Source organism: Equus caballus, chromosome 2 (genome assembly GCF_041296265.1).
Source record: "Equus caballus isolate H_3958 breed thoroughbred chromosome 2, TB-T2T, whole genome shotgun sequence".
In the NCBI taxonomy this organism is placed as follows: domain Eukaryota; kingdom Metazoa; phylum Chordata; class Mammalia; order Perissodactyla; family Equidae; genus Equus; species Equus caballus.
In genome coordinates, this window is record NC_091685.1 from 88,726,495 (window position 1) to 88,744,093 (window position 17,599).

At 34.9% G+C, this 17,599-nt stretch overlaps 1 protein-coding gene across 5 annotated transcripts in view; it reads left to right on the top strand.

Moving 5' to 3' along the window:
* LRBA (LPS responsive beige-like anchor protein) overlaps positions 1 to 17,599 on the top strand; it is a 709,727-nt gene that overhangs the window by 428,752 nt on the left and 263,376 nt on the right. The window lies entirely within an intron of this gene.

Consider the following 17,599-nt stretch of genomic DNA (forward strand, 5'->3'; position numbering starts at 1 on the left):
TTGCTTGTGCAGATTCCACTTTCTGAGCCGTCTCTCCCTCCCCCCCTCCGACGACGTTTCTCTCTTTCTCTCTCCCCTCCTAATCTCTCTCTCCCTCCCTTCCCCTCTCTCCCTCTGTCTCCCTCCCTTCCTCTCTTTCTCTTTCTCCTTCCTCTTCCACTTTCTCTCTCTCTCTCTCTTAATCTGTTTCTCTCTCTCTCTCTTTCTCTGCCTTGCTGTTTCCTGGAGTTATTTAGTTTATGAATGGTCCAGTGCCATCATGAGGGGGGTGGAGCTTCAGTTCCTACAATCGCCATCCGAGCTGTCAGTGCTTTAGCCAATCCGAGAGAGAAGACAGGCATGCTTGGCAGACAGTAGCAGCCACCGCTGCACTTGATAAAGAAAGGGGGTAAAAAGAGAAGTAAGAGAATAGGAGGAGATAGTAGAAGTCAAATGCTCACACACATTTTTACAGCCCCCTCTTCTTTATCCTCTTCTCTTATCAGTTGCAAGGAAGAAAAAGAGAGTCTATATAGAAGGGACTTCTGGAGATGGCTGGAATAACGCGAGGGAGAGTAGCAGTGGTTCAGAAAGGTTCACTTTTTTTTTTCCTATCAACATTGTGAAGAAGGTGCAGACTGCAACAAAATTACTTTTTTTTACTTGAAGGCAAATGGGAGGAGGAAGGAGAATTTGGGAAAGGACCTAAATTTTTCTAGGTTTTCTCCTCTGGCAAAGTCTTCCTCCCTTCTCTTCCCCTCCCCTCCCATTGTTGCCAAGAGCCAGAGCAATTGCTGTACTTGTCTATCAGTGGGGGTGGGTGTGGGGGGTGGAGTGGATATGGGGTGAGGGTTTATGACCGTAAATCTCTTTTCAGTAATTTCCATATGCTGTTGAAAAACAGGGCAGGGCAAAAATAGTGCAAGCACTTTGATAATTACTTCATAATTAAGATTCAGATATATTTAATACTATTACTTTATTACAAGAACTGACTAGTTATTAGAAAATGTTAAAGTTGTGAGAAATGGTGCAAATTTTATATATGGTAGAATTTTGTTGGATATACCTTTAAATTAAAGTAAGCCACTAACATTTTTAAACAAAAATGAAGGGAGGTAAATGTGAACCTGAGTTAAAGTTTTCTTAAAATGTTAATGTTTTAAATCTAATTTTGAATATATTCTCAGGCAGTACAGAGTTTCACTTGTAAAATGATTTTATTTTCATAATTGACTCTTGCTTTTAAAAGACTTAACTGCTGCAAAAATCTATAACTATCCTGTTATTGATTACACAGATGGCTTCACTCCTCCCCTGGCATTTCAATGAAACGCATGCATGTGCTTTTATTATATGTATTACCCTTTCGAGCTATACCTATTGTAATCTGTCCTACTTTTGGATGAAAAAAGCTGTAACAGTGTTTCTGATTTGCTTAGTATTGACGGTTTATGTGTGAACCTCAGGTGTCTGGATTCTGAGTCTTTTTAAGACAAATCAGTTAGATGGGATTATTTTTAGTTAGATTTTGGACGTAATGTTCTCTGAGAATGCTATAAGAATAAACCTCTACGAAGCTTTTGAGCAAAGACTTTGTTTTGCAAAACCCGTTATGGGGTTTGTGCAAAATCCCTTGGGAGGGCTTCACTTGCTCTCTAAAAGCTGGACCAGGTGAACCTGAATTCAGTTACATAGGGAAAGTTTATTTCTCTCTATGTACGTGATGTTAGACACTTGGACCTCTTGGTTCTTTCTTACGTGTCTGGTGCGGACCACTGGTACCGCGCTAGCCCTTCAATCTCGTTGCCATAAGTCCTTTTCTAAAGAACTATTTGGCCTTTTTTTTTTATTTTTAAATCGGGTTGGATTTATTGCCTAGGATCTGTCTTCACTGTCCAGGAGTTGGGAAGAACAGTTAGAAGTAAGCGTGCGCGAAACTTTGGGACGCAGAGCTTCCGTCAACTTCTCCGGAGTAGCAGAGACTTGGGGCGTCTGCAGGGCTCCAGCCTTCTTGGGGAATGCAGCTTGCGTCTCGGAACGCTTGGTTGCGGATGGATCCAGAGAAGCCACGGCCCTTTCGGGGTTCGCGCGTTTGGGAAGCCCAGACTCTGTCGGTAACCTGGCAATTGCCCGCGAGGTCACACCGGCGCTCTGGGAAATATTACTGGGCAGGAGGGGCACTTTGCTGCAGGGAGTTGTGTGACTAGCCGGGAGAGGATCCATAGCAGCTTCTCCCGAGAGCAGTTACTGGGCGGAGACTTGTGGCGGGGCTAGAGGGTGCGCAGCTTTCCCTCCCCGACCCTGGCGGTGGCCGCTTCTTGGTCGTCTCTGGTCCGCGAACGGCTGAGGCCTCTCGCGTGGACAGGCCCGGCCCGAGACACTTCTGGGAGTGAGTGTTTACGAAAAGTCCCTGGGATGAGGGCAGTTGTCCATCTCAGTGCTCCAGTGCCACGCCGCCGGCCAAGAGTCGCGGGTAGGCTCCCAGCGCGCTCCGCCCGCGCTCTCCCTTCTCGGGTGGGGCAGCCCCGGCCACGCGGATATTCGCGCCACCGCTCGACTGTCACCCCGCTCCTCCTCTCCTCCCGGCTCTGTCAAGCACGACTAAGTTTCGTCGCACCTTTGTCCCCGTGTTTCTCCACTTTTACATACAGAGGCTGAAGGATGATAAAACGTTACAAATGTTTTGATTTAAAAACAATTCATTACCAATTTACCCTGTCTAAGGTAGATGCTCTAGTAAATAATAAATCAGTTAAACAAAGGCGACTTTAATTTATTGCCGTGGTACTAATTAGAAACATCATTCGAGCAATAAACTTAAACACTTCCAGCAAATAATGCTCCCTCTTGCTAGTTCCTTTCCTCCCCCCTCCCCCACCCCACCTCACTCTCTAGCTGCCTCTGTTCTAAGAGCTGCTTCAGCTGTGTGTTTGCGGATCCGCTCTTCCTCTGGTTGAATAATTGAAGGGGGAAACGGTATCCGAGGAGGCTGTAATTGAAGAGCCCCTGTCACCTTTGCTTTTATGTATGTTAGTATAGAAGTCCATCAGCAGCTCCTTGATGGTGTATTAAAACGAAGTGGCAGCCCCTTCTGCAGGAGATACCGTATTCTATTAAAGGAGACCGAGTGAGAGAAAGAAACTCTAGAGGCTAAAAGCCACTTCAAGTCTTCAGACCGATTGATCTGTATTCTCTTGTTATAATCCGTCTCATCATACTTGAGTTAATGAGGCAAAAGAGGGGGAGCGAAATCTGATGGTCCTTGACAAATTCATTAGAGAGGCTGCAGGACATTTTATTTGACTGTTAAACATCTTGTTTGTTTGGTTTAGGCAGTGCCAACATCAGCATGCTTCTGCCCTAACCTATGATGTTGGGCTGGCTGCAGACGTTCCTAAAAAGAGAAGGAGGACATTCAGGATGTGACTTGAATTTTTTGTTTTGGATTTCCGGTAGTCCATAACCTTCAGACTTCCCTACGCTCTACCTTCACCGTCATTACATTAGGAACATTTTATGAGAATGTAGATGATAATACTGAGGTGGGCGTGTTTTTAGTTATTATAAACTACAATATGTACGTTTAGACTTTACTCTGAAAATTTTCCATTTCCTTACAAAAAATTGAGTCATTATAGCAATTACAGTACTAGTTTTTGAAAAACGTGAATGTTTAAATTTCAGAATAGTAGCCAGATTACACATTGCGTCCTATTTTTACTTGATCATGGTTAAATAAACTTTTAATTATTAATTGAAATTCCTCTTGAAAGGAAACACTTGTGAGTACAGAAACTTGGAAATAAAAAATTTAACGATTTATGCAAATATTATATTTTCAAAAGAAAATTGGTATATTTTAATTTGAGGGACTTTTTATATTTAAAATTAGAAACAGAACTGGGTACTCTATGAATGGTGCTAAAATAAGGTGATAGAGTTGACAAAATGCTTAAAAAACTGAATATGCATCTAATTGAAGAATAATGGGCAATTAAGCTAGAATGCTAATCTTATTTTATTCTAAGATAATAATACAGTACTTGATTTTTCTCACAATTTTTCCTGAAAAGAAGTGATCCAGTTGTGGTACTTTCTTATAGAGAAAATTCAGTCATATTTTTCTTTAGCAATTGACTTACACAGCCTCAGTTTAACTGCTTTGAGAAAGAACCCTGTCTTCCATTTATAGGAAAACAATATGAGAGAAAAAAGAAAACTAATGCTCTTTGCCTGTCATTTTTATACATTCCTGCAGTGCTGATGAAGCTTGAACTGCTGCAGGAAATGTATGGATTTGAAAAGAAATGATTCAGTAGTTCATGTTGTGTTTCTCAGAAGCAAAACCAAACTAATGGCTAAAGTCAGTGCTTCTGTACATCTGACAGTTATAATCCTGTTTACATTTCCAGAGAATACAGAATCCTTAAACTGTTTTCTTTTTTGCTGATCTGTACTTAGAAATGTGTTTACTGAGTTAAAACTTCAGGGTATTTTTACTTTATCATATCACTGAGACTTAAAAGATATCCATTATTTTATTAGCTGTAGAAATAGCATACAGTATTTCAATAATCTTTATTAAAGAGTGTACAGATTTTAGATTATATGATTTTGTTTTCCAGGAAAACATTTTAGAAGTATTCAAAAAATAATCAGATTATTGACAAAAAAAATCAACTCTCTGAAAGATTTATGCTTTTTGGAAAACAAAGGACCACATGTTTACCTATATATATTTTTATCTCCTACAATCTACCTTTGAAATATCTATGTGGTTGCTAAATTTTTGGTTCTTATGCACTTAATGATTCAACACTTTTATAAAAATGCTTGATTTTTTTTAAAAGGAAAATTTTGGAAGCATCAAAATATAAATGGGGAAATAAATACTAAATTCTCTGAATTTAAAAACTATTCCAGTAAAAACAGAAAGAAAAGTAAATGACGCAAACACAATTTGTTAGTGTATTTGTTGATGAAATTTTATTGAAGTAATTATATTAAAATATCTGTAAGAAGCTTTAACAACGATTGTCAGGATAATACTATCCACACTGTATTAAAAGTTAACATAAAACCACATTCTTTGTCAAATGTTCTAATTTTCCAAAACTCTGAAGTCTCAGAGATTGTTTCTAAGCTATTGATGATTATTATTCTGGACTCAATCTAGAGAATAATCAGTGATTGAATGTTTTCTTTGAACAGTTCATTCTAGTGCCTATTAATTTTAAGTGATCAGTCATGCTTCTAAAACAAGTTGTTATTGGTTTTTTTTCCTCTCACAAAATAGCTTTTAAAAATAAAACAAAAAATCTTGTCATCTCCTTGATTGGTAACCCAAGGGTATTGTTCTCATTTGAACAGTTTGAATTTAAGATAATGTTCTATCAGGTGAAAGCAACAGCTTTAACTTTGCGTAGTAAGCCTATCAAACTATACAGAAAAGTAAATTTTTTTTTGTACTTTTGAATATTTTTTGTGGCCTTTTAAGTTTTTTTGGATTACTTTGGATGATATATTTGATTAATGATGTTTACGCCTATTAGACTTCTACAAGTCTAATTCTTGTTTATTTAGTAAGAAGAGAAAATTGAGAGCACGATATGTTAGTTTTTTCCCAAGTTGAACAACAACTGAATATATGAGTACTTTATTAAGCTATACATAATTTGATGTCAACAAAATGTGCAACGATAGAGCAAAGAACTTGCACTCAGGAAAATGGAAATAAGCAGCTTTTAGCCTGACGGAAAAGTAAATAGTGTTGTATTACTGAGCTAGGATATGAATTGTTAAGACAATTCAAGTTAATTCAGCAAGTATTTTTCAGAAGGTGTTTCATTGAACTTACTGTATTCACACTTATGTTGGTATATTCTTTTGGCCTTACTAAGAAATCATTTAGCTTTTTCTCATTTTAAATATACACATTCTTGACTTGTGGCAGTTACATTCTTTCATTTCCATGTACGTATAGTTTACAGTTGTTCTGAAAAATTAGAATAAGATTCTCTTCCTTGTCTGTCTTCTTTCCTTTCTTCCTTCAACAATTTGAACTTATTAATATACCATGAGATAAATATTAAATTTTGCCTGTCAAATAGCTTGGCTTTCATAACTCACTTTAATCTTTAACAAATGAAAGCATGCATTTAGTAGAGTTAACTCTTAACTAATTGAAAAATGATTATATAATTTGTGGATTATTATTTGTGTCTCTTCCACCTAGAGAACCAAATTTTACTGGTCTTTAATATCACTTCCAGAAGATATACTGGAAAATAAGAATTAGTCGATATTGAACTTGATGCTAAATAAATCAAAGCTTTTGATTTCGCTTAAGTTTGATTCAAGACATCAGATTTTATGGCTTAAAGAAGGTATGATACCCTTTGTTTAATAAGATAATACTACTGACATGTAGAATTTGTTTCTTGGGACCTGAGAGCCATCCCCATTCCCATTTCTACTTTCCCTTGTGATCAGTGCCAGACGTTTATGAAACAGATGATTGAGATTAGGGATGTAGATTATGCCAGTATGAGCTGTACTTAGTTCAAAATATAAGAGTTGGCATTATGTTCTATATTTCTTTTAGGTCATATGAGACATTTTGTGGACCTATGTTTAAAATTATCAGTTAAACACATTGTATGAGTAGGTTTTTGCTATATTTTAGGAAACTAGCCTTTTTTAAACATCTTAGTTCATTTTAAAATATATTGGTTCTATAGCACCCCATCTATATTATTATTATTAGTAGTAGTAATTTGGCATCAATCTTCTGCTAAGATTACAGGAAATTTTTAATGGACTTTTTGTTATTTTTAATGGAAATGTTAAAAATCTAGCCTGTTTCTTAAACATTGTGAATTAGAATAAAAGTGATGTGCTGAGAGGTTTCTTTGATTCCCCGTAGTGGTTAAACAACAATAACAAAAATCCTTCATTGGCTCTAATCTATGTATTGAAGACATCTGTGTAGTATAAATGAAATAATATTTGATGATCTAAGGAATGGAAACTTTTCCTTTAACCATCTGAAATAAAACTAGGATATAAAACAGCTGTGTTGGCCTCTGTGTATCAAGGTTCTGCCAGTCTGTTTCTTTTCTGAATTTTCCCTTTCTATCTTCCTTTATTATCTTTGGATCCCAAAAAGCCATTCTCTTATTTTCTGACTGGTTCTGTACGTAGACAAAATCTGAGTTGGTAGGTTTAAATCAGCTGCGATAGAGTGAAAAATCTTTGATCTATGGCTCTGACTGTTTCCAAATGATTTGCTTGCTGGGACCAGACACTATCCATGCCCTTTCACTTTGCTATCAGATAGGTGCACACAAAGGACCTGAAAGGCTACCAGATGCATAGTTAATCATCATATTAGATAAGTAAAGGGTTCCAACCATACTTAATTAGATCTTCTATTTCTAATAGTTGTTTGTTCTATAGTACCTTGTTGGTTAAATGTTCTACAAATCTTCTAATGTTTTATGCAAATTAGTCAATGCTTTCTATAAATTGTAATATCAACTAAAATGAATGATACATAGCTATGTATTTTTTAAAAAAATAGAAGACTGTTGTTGTCATGAAACTTACCTGCATGGATACGATAAAGGGAGACACTATGATAGTATCTAAAGAACATTAGTCTACGGAGAAAAAGCCCTGAATTTTTGTCCTGGCTTGGTTACAAACTATCTGAGTGACCTTGATCAAGTCACTATCTCTGCTGTTTTCTCAATTGTTAAATGGGGGATGGATTAGGAGTTTTTTCTACCTCTTCTACATATAAAAATCTGTAATTTGCTACTATAACATGATTAAAGTTGGTGTTTATATCTTTATTAGTTGATTTCAAATCGGAAATCTTTCTGTAAAACAGTGCTGCTCTAATATAGGTATATATGTTTTTAACATGAAAAAATCATAGAGAAGAATAAGCTTACAAATGGTTATATTCCATATTTTAGGCTTAAGACAAAAAAGTTGCAAATTGTGGATAGGAGACACTTGTGAGGGACAACAAGCAACCTGTTGGAATAAATTCTAAGAGTATGCTAATTATTGCTTGATAGGACTTGATAATAAAAATATGAAAATCAAACAGGCTGTGTATTCCTGTCTGTATAGAAAAACAGTATGTGTTTAAAGGTGTACACAAGGTTAGCAGGTATCTTTTTTTTTCTTAAAATAGTGAATGGATTTTCAATGTTTCTGACATTTTCATCAAGATTACATATTCTGTAAATATCAGTTCTTGAAGCCAAATAAAGTTTAGGTTCATGATTAAACAACAATGAAAAAATGGTTGGTCTTCTCCTTAGAGAAATGACATTGCTTTAAGCAACTATAATATTACTGTATTCATGTAGTGTTAAAAGATAGATCCAAGCAGGGAAACGGTTTTCAAAACATGAGTCACCAAAGTAAGTAAAGTTTTATACTACTTTCTCATGCTTTTCACTTGTTTTCATCAGAAGATCTGACAAGCATAAAAGTGTTAACATCTTTTATTTTACAGATGTTCTTAGTTTTCCCTCAAACTGTAAAAGATGCTCTATCAGAGAGTAGGATGGTAGGAAATAATTTCAACACCTCCTTTCTCTTCTGTGATAACTTATTATTTGTCTAAGCTTGTGGATATTTTTGGAGGGAGGGAAGTGAGGCAGGAAAAGACAACATATTGAGATCTAATTGTTCTCGTTTTGAGATATAGATCAATCAATCTGTCTGCTGTATTATAAATTCTTTCTAAAATAGCTTTTCAATTGGTATAGTTGAGTTATTTTTACTTCTATATTGTTTTTTTTGGAAGTCCCTCATTAATGCAGTAGGAGTGCCAGGTGACCACCGAGAGGTTGTTGATGGACACTCTGTGGGGTTGCAAAGTGCAAACCTAAAAGACTTAAGAGATGAGAAATGCATTGCTGTTTGTGAATTTATGTTTTATCTCACTTCACTTGAAAATTTATGAGTAGTGTGGCTTAAGGGTGCTGGAGTTGTGTGTTCCAGGGCTTGCCCCTACTGATAACACCCTTGTTGGCGTGAAAGTGCAATGCAAATTATGACAGTTACAACCTTCTGTTTTGTTTAACCTGTCAGTAGATTTCCTGGCTCAGTGCTGAGGGCAATGGTGTGTTCAGCTAGTCCATATTCACCTAAACTTAAAAGGTCAGGTTTCTACAGGCAAGCCTAGTCAAAGCCTAATTGATGAGGAGGGCAGGGAGACAGAATTTACTGTTCTGTTGGCTAGTTTCATATCGTTAGGTTGTCCTGAAAGCATCAGGCAGTCACAGCCCCTTTCATGTAAGTGCTGACCCTAGACAGGAGCTGACAATCAAAGGAGGCAGCCACAGGAACCAGTGCAAGTAGGCTATTGATTTTTCAGTTAGGTCTAAGTAGTTTGTAGTATGGGTAATGGGTGACAGAGGCAGGTATGTCATTATCAATGAGCTCCAGAATAGTAGCAACAACCCTCTCTCATATTTCCTTCAGCACTGACAGTATGCATCCAGAGGCGGTCAATAAATCGCCCAACCTTTAACTGACAAGTGACTTGGAGGTTTAGGTTGAGGGGTGGAAGTTATAGAGCTAAACTTCTCTACTTGAACATATACTGGTTCTAGCAATAGAGTCAATAATTATATTGTTGTAAGTTTTTGAAGTTTTGATTTGTGTTTGTGTATGCAGTTTTGAAAATCGGAGTTTACTTTTAAACTTTTGAGAATTTAAGAAATATATTTACTTAGTTAAGAAATTATGAAATGAGCCAATCGTTTGTAAAGCCACTCTGCAAGGATAATTAAGTTAGGTTATTATGGTATAGTTTTGATTTTATTTTAGACTAGATCCTTATTGAATCATGATATCCCTGTTATAAAAGTTCAGCAGTTAGAAATTGCCTCAAAATCCTTTTTAATTCCCAATCTCCTCTTAAATGTTTTAACTGCAGACCAATTTTAAAGAGAAAAAAAACTTGAACCATTTATAAATGTGATGTATTAGCCGCTAAGCAGTTTCTATTTGACCTTCAAATTTGTTTTATATTACTTTTCACAATAAAATAGTCAGAAATAGAACATTTAATGATTAAAATTTGATGAATTATGGTTACTTCTGAATTTAAAAAGAAATGAGGCTGATTTTTGTTTTAAAAGCATTTCATATGGATGTTTACATTTAAAGGGAGATACAATTTATGTTCATATAAACACAAAAGTGTAACAGATTTTGACTAAAAGTGCACATGTTCTAAAAGGGGTATAAAATAATTTAGAGATATTTAAAATTTAAATCAGTCTCTATTTTGTTACAAAATGTAAGTAATATAAAGAGAAGATAATATTTATAACCAGAAGTGGGAGTTTGGGTTGTACCAGGATCCTTGCAAACTATCACATGCTTACATTTTTTGAAAACTTTAAACAAATTGAAATAAAACAGAAAAGTAAATGTTTTTTAAAACTTCCTTAAATAACTTATCGCTATGATATCTTGTTTAACACTGTGATATTGTACAGAACCAGAGTTCAAGTCTGTAGTATCATCTAGCTGCGGAGTACCTTGCATGACCGCATGAATCATTTTCATTTGTCCAATGCAACTGAAAATTCCTTCCTTTTTTTTTTTTAACTAGCCAGCAGGTTAATGCACACTGAGGATGTGTGTTAATGGATGCTTAAATATTAAGTTTGTAGTGGCATGTCTGTGTGCATAGCCCTGTCTTCTTTTTTAAGGACTAAAGAATACAAATTTGAAATATAGTAAAAGATGGCTACTACTGAAATATTGTAGTCTTGGCTTTAAAGTTTTGGCATTATGCAGTTAATATTTACAGAAATTTTATTCACATCTCTTGAATTAGTCACCTTTTGAGGCTTACAGATTCTGAAAGCAAAATTCCTTTTAAAATCTTTGTTTTTTACCCTGTTTATTAATCATTCACTTAATCTGTCTCATTTTGTTGGATTAAGTAAAATATGTAGCAGGGAATCTGATCATCTTTATATTGTTAGCTGTACTATAGGTACAGCTTCTTTTACTGTATTTGCACTCTTCCCTGAATACAGTGTTTTTTCAGTAATAAAAAAAAAGCCGAAGAAAGAGGGGCAAATTAAATTTTCATGAAAGAAAATCCTAATCAGCAGTGACAGTGTAAGAGAAAGATGATTGCCACTTGGTCATTGTGGAGAGGCACTTAGATTTGGTGTCAGTGCTTCTGTTAATGATGACTAATGTCTTTCTTGGAGCAAGTGCATGCTCCAACATACTGCTACAGCCTAGAGAGAGAGGGCTCAGCAATAGGCACCACTCAGCAAAAGCGTTAGACGTCCTAAAACAAAGGCCTTTTAATGCAATCAATTTGGCAAACTTTATTGTTAGAAAAATGCAAACATAATTCTAAGGCATTTAAAAACACATTTTACACTATTTTATGTCCAGTACTAAGAGATATTATTTTAAAATTAAAAAGTAAAGAAATTAAGCAGCATGAATAAGATGTGCTTCCTAGTTTGTTACTTACAGGAATGGGCACATACGTTGCCACTGCATGCAATCACTTGTGTTAAAGTTTTAAAAAGAGACAGACTTGAAGCAGATATTTTTCATACTGCATTGCTGTATCCTGAATGAATGAATGACTCAAAAGATCTTTGCAGATCTTTTAATCTTAAGTATATTGCTTACAATAAGAAGGTGATGTGTGTTATGTCTTCAGCTTTTCCCCAAAGTGTAAGACCTTTCAGAAGGGCATTTGCTATGCTTGTCATATTTTTTCATATACATCTTATTGGCCTGACATGTCTTGAGAACCACGAGAACACAGATGTCATTGCATTCAGACAACACTAATTACTCTGGGATTTTTGCAGCCTCAGTGCCTGCATGTAACTGTCGATTATGATTGTTCCTGCAGCCTACAGTGGGGGCACTTTGCACATGATAATAGTGAGACACAAAAATAGTGAGACAGACCTTTTAGTCCCCTATTGTTCTCCAATAGACTTGGAAGAAAAAATTCCTGACACATCAGTTTCATTCAGTATTTTGCGTTTGAACCATGTTTTGGCAACATTTTCCTTCTCAAGTAAGTGTGTTATGCTTTAGTATTCAGTGAAATCTATTATCCATCTGTTCTTTAACCTTCTTGTACAATCTTCTACATTACTTTGTCTTCAAGCTTCATGGGAAATTTCTTTATGTAGCTTATAGTTTGAGAGAAACACTAATTGTGGTATGAGTCTTTTAAAAGTGACAGTGCAAAACAATAAATATGTATGATGTGTTCTGGTGTGCGATTTAATGTTTAATGAGAAGCTGCAGCAAATATGGTTAGTCTCAATTTAGATAAGTGCAATCATCTTATGCTTTTAACACAGGTTAGTTGTTTTCTTTGTTTAATTTTCTCTGTAACATTCTGGATTTCAGTTGATGATTCATGATGTTTAGGTGATTCTGAAATATCAGAGGTCAAATGGTGGTCAGATCTGGGCCCTCACCATTAAATGTGAAGACCCAAATACATGTTTTGATAAAAAGCATAATCTATGTTAATCACTGATTGAAAATAAAAAACTCCAATAATGTAACTTCATACGCTGATGAAGCAGAAATTGAAGCAGCTTGATCAAAGATGTATGATGAGATAAAACTGCAGTCTCTGCTGTACAGTTATAGTAATTATGACTAATGAACCGTCCAGTCTGGATGAAATGGCATGCCCACAGGGACTGTGTCCAATCACTTGTGACTTATACAAGCTGAACTAACCATTGGTGGGGTTCAAAATTCTTCATCACAAGAAGTATATTCTTCATAATTAATATAACTTTTGTTAGGGTAATGTAAAGTGATTGGAAGTTAACTAAATTTTGTTAAATGTAGAATATAATTCTTTTTCTCTTTTCATATATGTATTTAAAATTAAACACATATTTATTGTGACCTCTGGTTTACCTCTCCTTTCTGAAACACACTTTGAGTGAAACACACTCTGAAACACACTAGAGTAGGTCACTACTCTAACACAATTGTGTGATTTCCTATTTGTCCTTCTATTGTGCTACTTTTGAACACTCTTTCTTTTTTAGAGCTTTTGTTTACTTTTGTCAGGATATATTCTTCACTAACCAGGCATTGGAGGGGTGCTTTTTACAATAATAATGGGATGTATGAGGTGTTTACTGTGTGTAAGAACTCTTGTAAATGCTTTACCTAAATTAACTCATAAATCCTCACAACAGCCCTTTAAGGTATGTCCTGTATATTATCACCATTTTACAGATGAAGAAACTGAGATGTGGGAAGGTTGAGTAACTTGCCCAAGATTACATGTTCTTACAATTTTTGGATTGCCTTTTGGAGGTTAGTTTATTCTTCTGACCCAAATCTATTTCTAAATTATCCTCTATTTCCCTTTTTCCAACCAGGAGTAATTTTTTGTTATTATTGTTTTTAGGCAACTGACAAAACTGCCAGGGTATTTTAAAGCTGAGGGCTCATGTGTAGTTCTAGAATAATTTTTCAGGTCCCTGGACTCTAGTTATGTTCAAGTCCCTAAACTCCTGTATTTGGTGTATGTTAAGTGACTAGAACTTTCAGGATGGAGTTTAAGAATGCATGCTTTTGGTATGAATATATATCTAAGATGATAAATGTGTCAATTTGATGCACTCTTGAAATTGTAAAATCTTTAAGTTGTAATGAGAAAACAATCCACTGACTTAAAAGAAAACAAAGTAGTGTTTGTAAAATAAGCTTGGTTAGTTTTCTTCTGAGATTATCTACACTAAGGTTTTCTCATCAACCTAGGTATAGTCCTTATCTTAAGGATGTCTTATTTGTAACCCCTTACACACTACATATTCAATGAATATTTGTGGAAAGGCAGGAACAAAGGAAGGAAGAACTTTTTAGTGATTCTGTAATTTAATGATTCCATCAAATATGTGCCTTTATTCTAGTTTTCTTGACAGGTTTTGATTTAAAAGAATAGAATAAAACAGGCTATCATTATGTCATTATTCTTTAAAATCCTTAAAACTCGACCTAATCAACTTTGTTTTTCACTGACCCTCAATCTTAAGTTTTTGTCTTTACAGGCTAGCTTCCTCATGTCTGTCATAAAATGCTCCACATAGAGCTCTCTTTGAACTGATATTCCAGTTAGCAATCTCAAACAATTTAATGTATATTTTTGTTTTTGTTGTCTCCCCTGTGTCATTTTGCATGTATTCCTATGCCTTTCTTAATTTACTAGTGTGAAAAGTTATTGAAAGGCAAGTATCATCTTATTTATTTGGTAACATTACATGACTAGATACATAGTACCTTCTCAGTAAATACCTGTAGATTGATAATTTTGGTGCCCTCTCTTTCCAACAGATTTCTTCCTATCACCAAGGTCAAATTTTCAATGTGAGATTTCTAGAGGTAATGTTCTAAAAAGTCTTTTAAAACTCAATTGAAATGAGATTTGCACAAGAATAACGTTGAGCTCTTATTCTGTGCCAGGTACTAGACTAAGCACTTTAATTGTCTTAGTCCTCTCAGCATCCTATTGTTATCCCTATCTATATAGAAACCAAGGCACAAAGACATTAAATAACTTGGTTTATTCTAAAACTAGGAAGTGTGAAAGCATGACTTGCAAAGATAGTGACGTTTATTTTAAAACCATCAAATTTTTATTGGTATCCTGTCAATGCCATGCTCTTTTTGCCCTTTCTGCAATTGTCTATGATGGTTCCTTAAGTTCTGCTTTCTTACAACTTAAATGATATTCATTGCACACCTACTTATCCTTGCCTTCTCAAGATACTCCAAAACCCTTTTCTTTCCCATTAATTTTCAGAAGAGGAGACTAAAACCTTGCTATACTACTCTGAAATGTTGTGACATGATCAGATAATGCAGAGAGATAAAGAGATGTCTGCCTCAAGTTTTTTAGTTTTGTTTTTTAAATTCATGGAGAACCAAGTAACAGTTGTCATTATCATCATTTTATGCAAGTTTTAAGAAATGGTTGCAGTGTAAACTCTTAGGTAGTCTGATTAGGAAATTTCCAAAGTAATATGTAGTAAATCATAGGAAAAATACTTAAAATTTATATCTTGTTTTAAAGTGATTGGTAGTTACATCCATGGCTGTTTATGAAAGATGGAAATGGAGTTAATAAAATGCTGCATATTTTATACTTAGGAAACATTGTGGCTTATAATGAGTCTTTATATAAAACTGAAACCACTGTGTTATCAAAGAGGAAGCAGTTTACCAAATATAGTAAGCTCTCAGAACTAAACTAACATCAATTCCAGTTCTGTTTGGATTTCAGCTTTTATGTGGAAGTTGATGGCATTCTATTCTATAAGTGCTACAATACTCTCTGTGTGTTTTTAAAAGTCATATCTGTATATTTTGATGCAAGAATTTAGTTGTTCAAGTTCTTGCTCACTCAGTAAAGATTAATTCACATTTAACTAAAAATTTTGTCATGGTAAATACTATTTGTATTACTGAAACCATTTTAGTTTGAAGTCAGTATCAGTATTATTGATCTTCTTTAACTTTTACGATTAAAATTATTTTAAAGCTTTTTCTAAATAGTTTACTTGGAAATCTTTAATTAGAAGAAAGTCCAATAAGATCCTAAAATGATAACCTATTTTGAAATGAATCTTTGTTTTATATTGTTTTATTAACGTTTTATTCATTCATGAATTATCTTATAACTTTGACTCTTTCATATATTATAAATCAATATTCAGAACTCATAAATGTGTGATATGATTCTTTCTTTACAAGTTTCTTAGAGGGGAATTGAAATGGTAGATATATATAGTTAGAACATTAGTCATATTTAAAGTATTTCAAAAGATATAATTTTAAATGAAAAAAGAACAGAAAATTATCTCTGTGCTGTGATTTTACATATGCTAAACTTAGGTTGCATTTATGAAGAAAGATGTGAAGAGAATGAGTAAAACATGAAAACAAAGAATAGGAATAGTGGTTAACCTTTTAGGGATTTAATTTCCTTCATTGTTGTCTTAATATTTATTCAGTAAATTTAAATATATGTATATATAAATAAATATATTTCAAAGTATGTTTGTAAATAACACTTAGGTTGTATAGCTTTACCAAATTTTATTGTCTTTTATACCTTAAATAAATAAGCCAGAATTCCTTTATGTGCAGCTTATACTGCTGTGGAACTTGTCGTTTGGAATTACTGGGAGAATTATCATATAAAAAGTGTATACAAGGGGGCTGGCCCCGTGGCCGAGTGGTTAAGTTCGCGCGCTCCGCTGCAGGCGGTCCAGTGTTTCGTTGGTTCGAATCCTGGGCGCGGACATGACACTGCTCATCAAACCACGCTGAGGCAGCGTCCCACATACCACAACTAGAAGGACCCACAACGAAGAATATACAACTATGTACTGGAGGGGCTTTGGGGAGAAAAAGGAAAAAATAAAATCTTTAAAAAAAAAAAAAAAAAAAAAAAATGTTTAAAAAAAAAAAGTGTATACAAGACCATAGTACTTATGCTACTAGAAAGAAGGACCTGGCCACCCACTTCTGAAAAAATTGACCATGAAAACCCTATGGGTAGCAGTGGAACACTGTCTGATATAGCACCGAAAGGTGAGAGGATGGCACAAAAAGACCAGGTGGGGTTCCGTTCTGCTGTATGCAGGGTCAGTAGGAGTTGGAATTCACTCAGTGGTTCTAATAACAACATATGCTACTACTCTACAGTGTTGTATGTGATCAATTTAAGACAGATTTTAAAGAGAGTGTAGCACTATAATATTTCAGCCTTGTGATTACATGATGCTAATATTGGTAAGTTTGAATGTTGTTAGATTGCCAAGATCTAGGCTTATATATAAATTTGTCATAAAGTTAAAAAAGGTTACTTCAGGGGCCAGCCCCAGTGGCCTAGTGGTTAAATTCTGCACTCTGCTTTGGTGGCCTGGGTTTGGTTCCCCGGACCTACGCCGCTCTGTTAAGAGGCCATGCTGTGCTGGCAGCCCACTTACTAAAAAATAAAGGAAGATTGGCATGGATGTTAGCTGAGGGTGAATCTTTTTCACCAGAAAAAAAAAAAGATTACTTCAAAACAAACTTAATTCCAGGCAGCAGGGAAACAAAAATGAATAAGATATAATTTTGGATATCTAGTAGCTTTCAGTTAATAATCTTTGCACTGTTTAAATATTTGAAGACCTTTAATAGAGTGAATGCCGATAAATTTTAAGAAAATATATTGTAAATTAAATGTGTATTATTATCTGTTCTGGTACTACATGTAACTTAACTTTGTTTGCTTAGTTGTCTCTGCTTCCTGTAACTTTCACACTAGGAAATTAAGAGCTTATTTTCTCCCTTGTTCTTTAAACATTTACTGAGAACATACAGGGCAGGGGTGGGAGAGGTTGCCTATGTGTAGAGAAAATGAATATGCACTTACAGTGCCATTTATCACAGCTGCCTAGCAGTGAGAGTATGTGTATAACTATACTATCATTATCTCTGCTGCTCTCCCATTCAGGTTTGCAAATAGAGTAAATATACATAACCTTCTATAGAAAAATTTAAG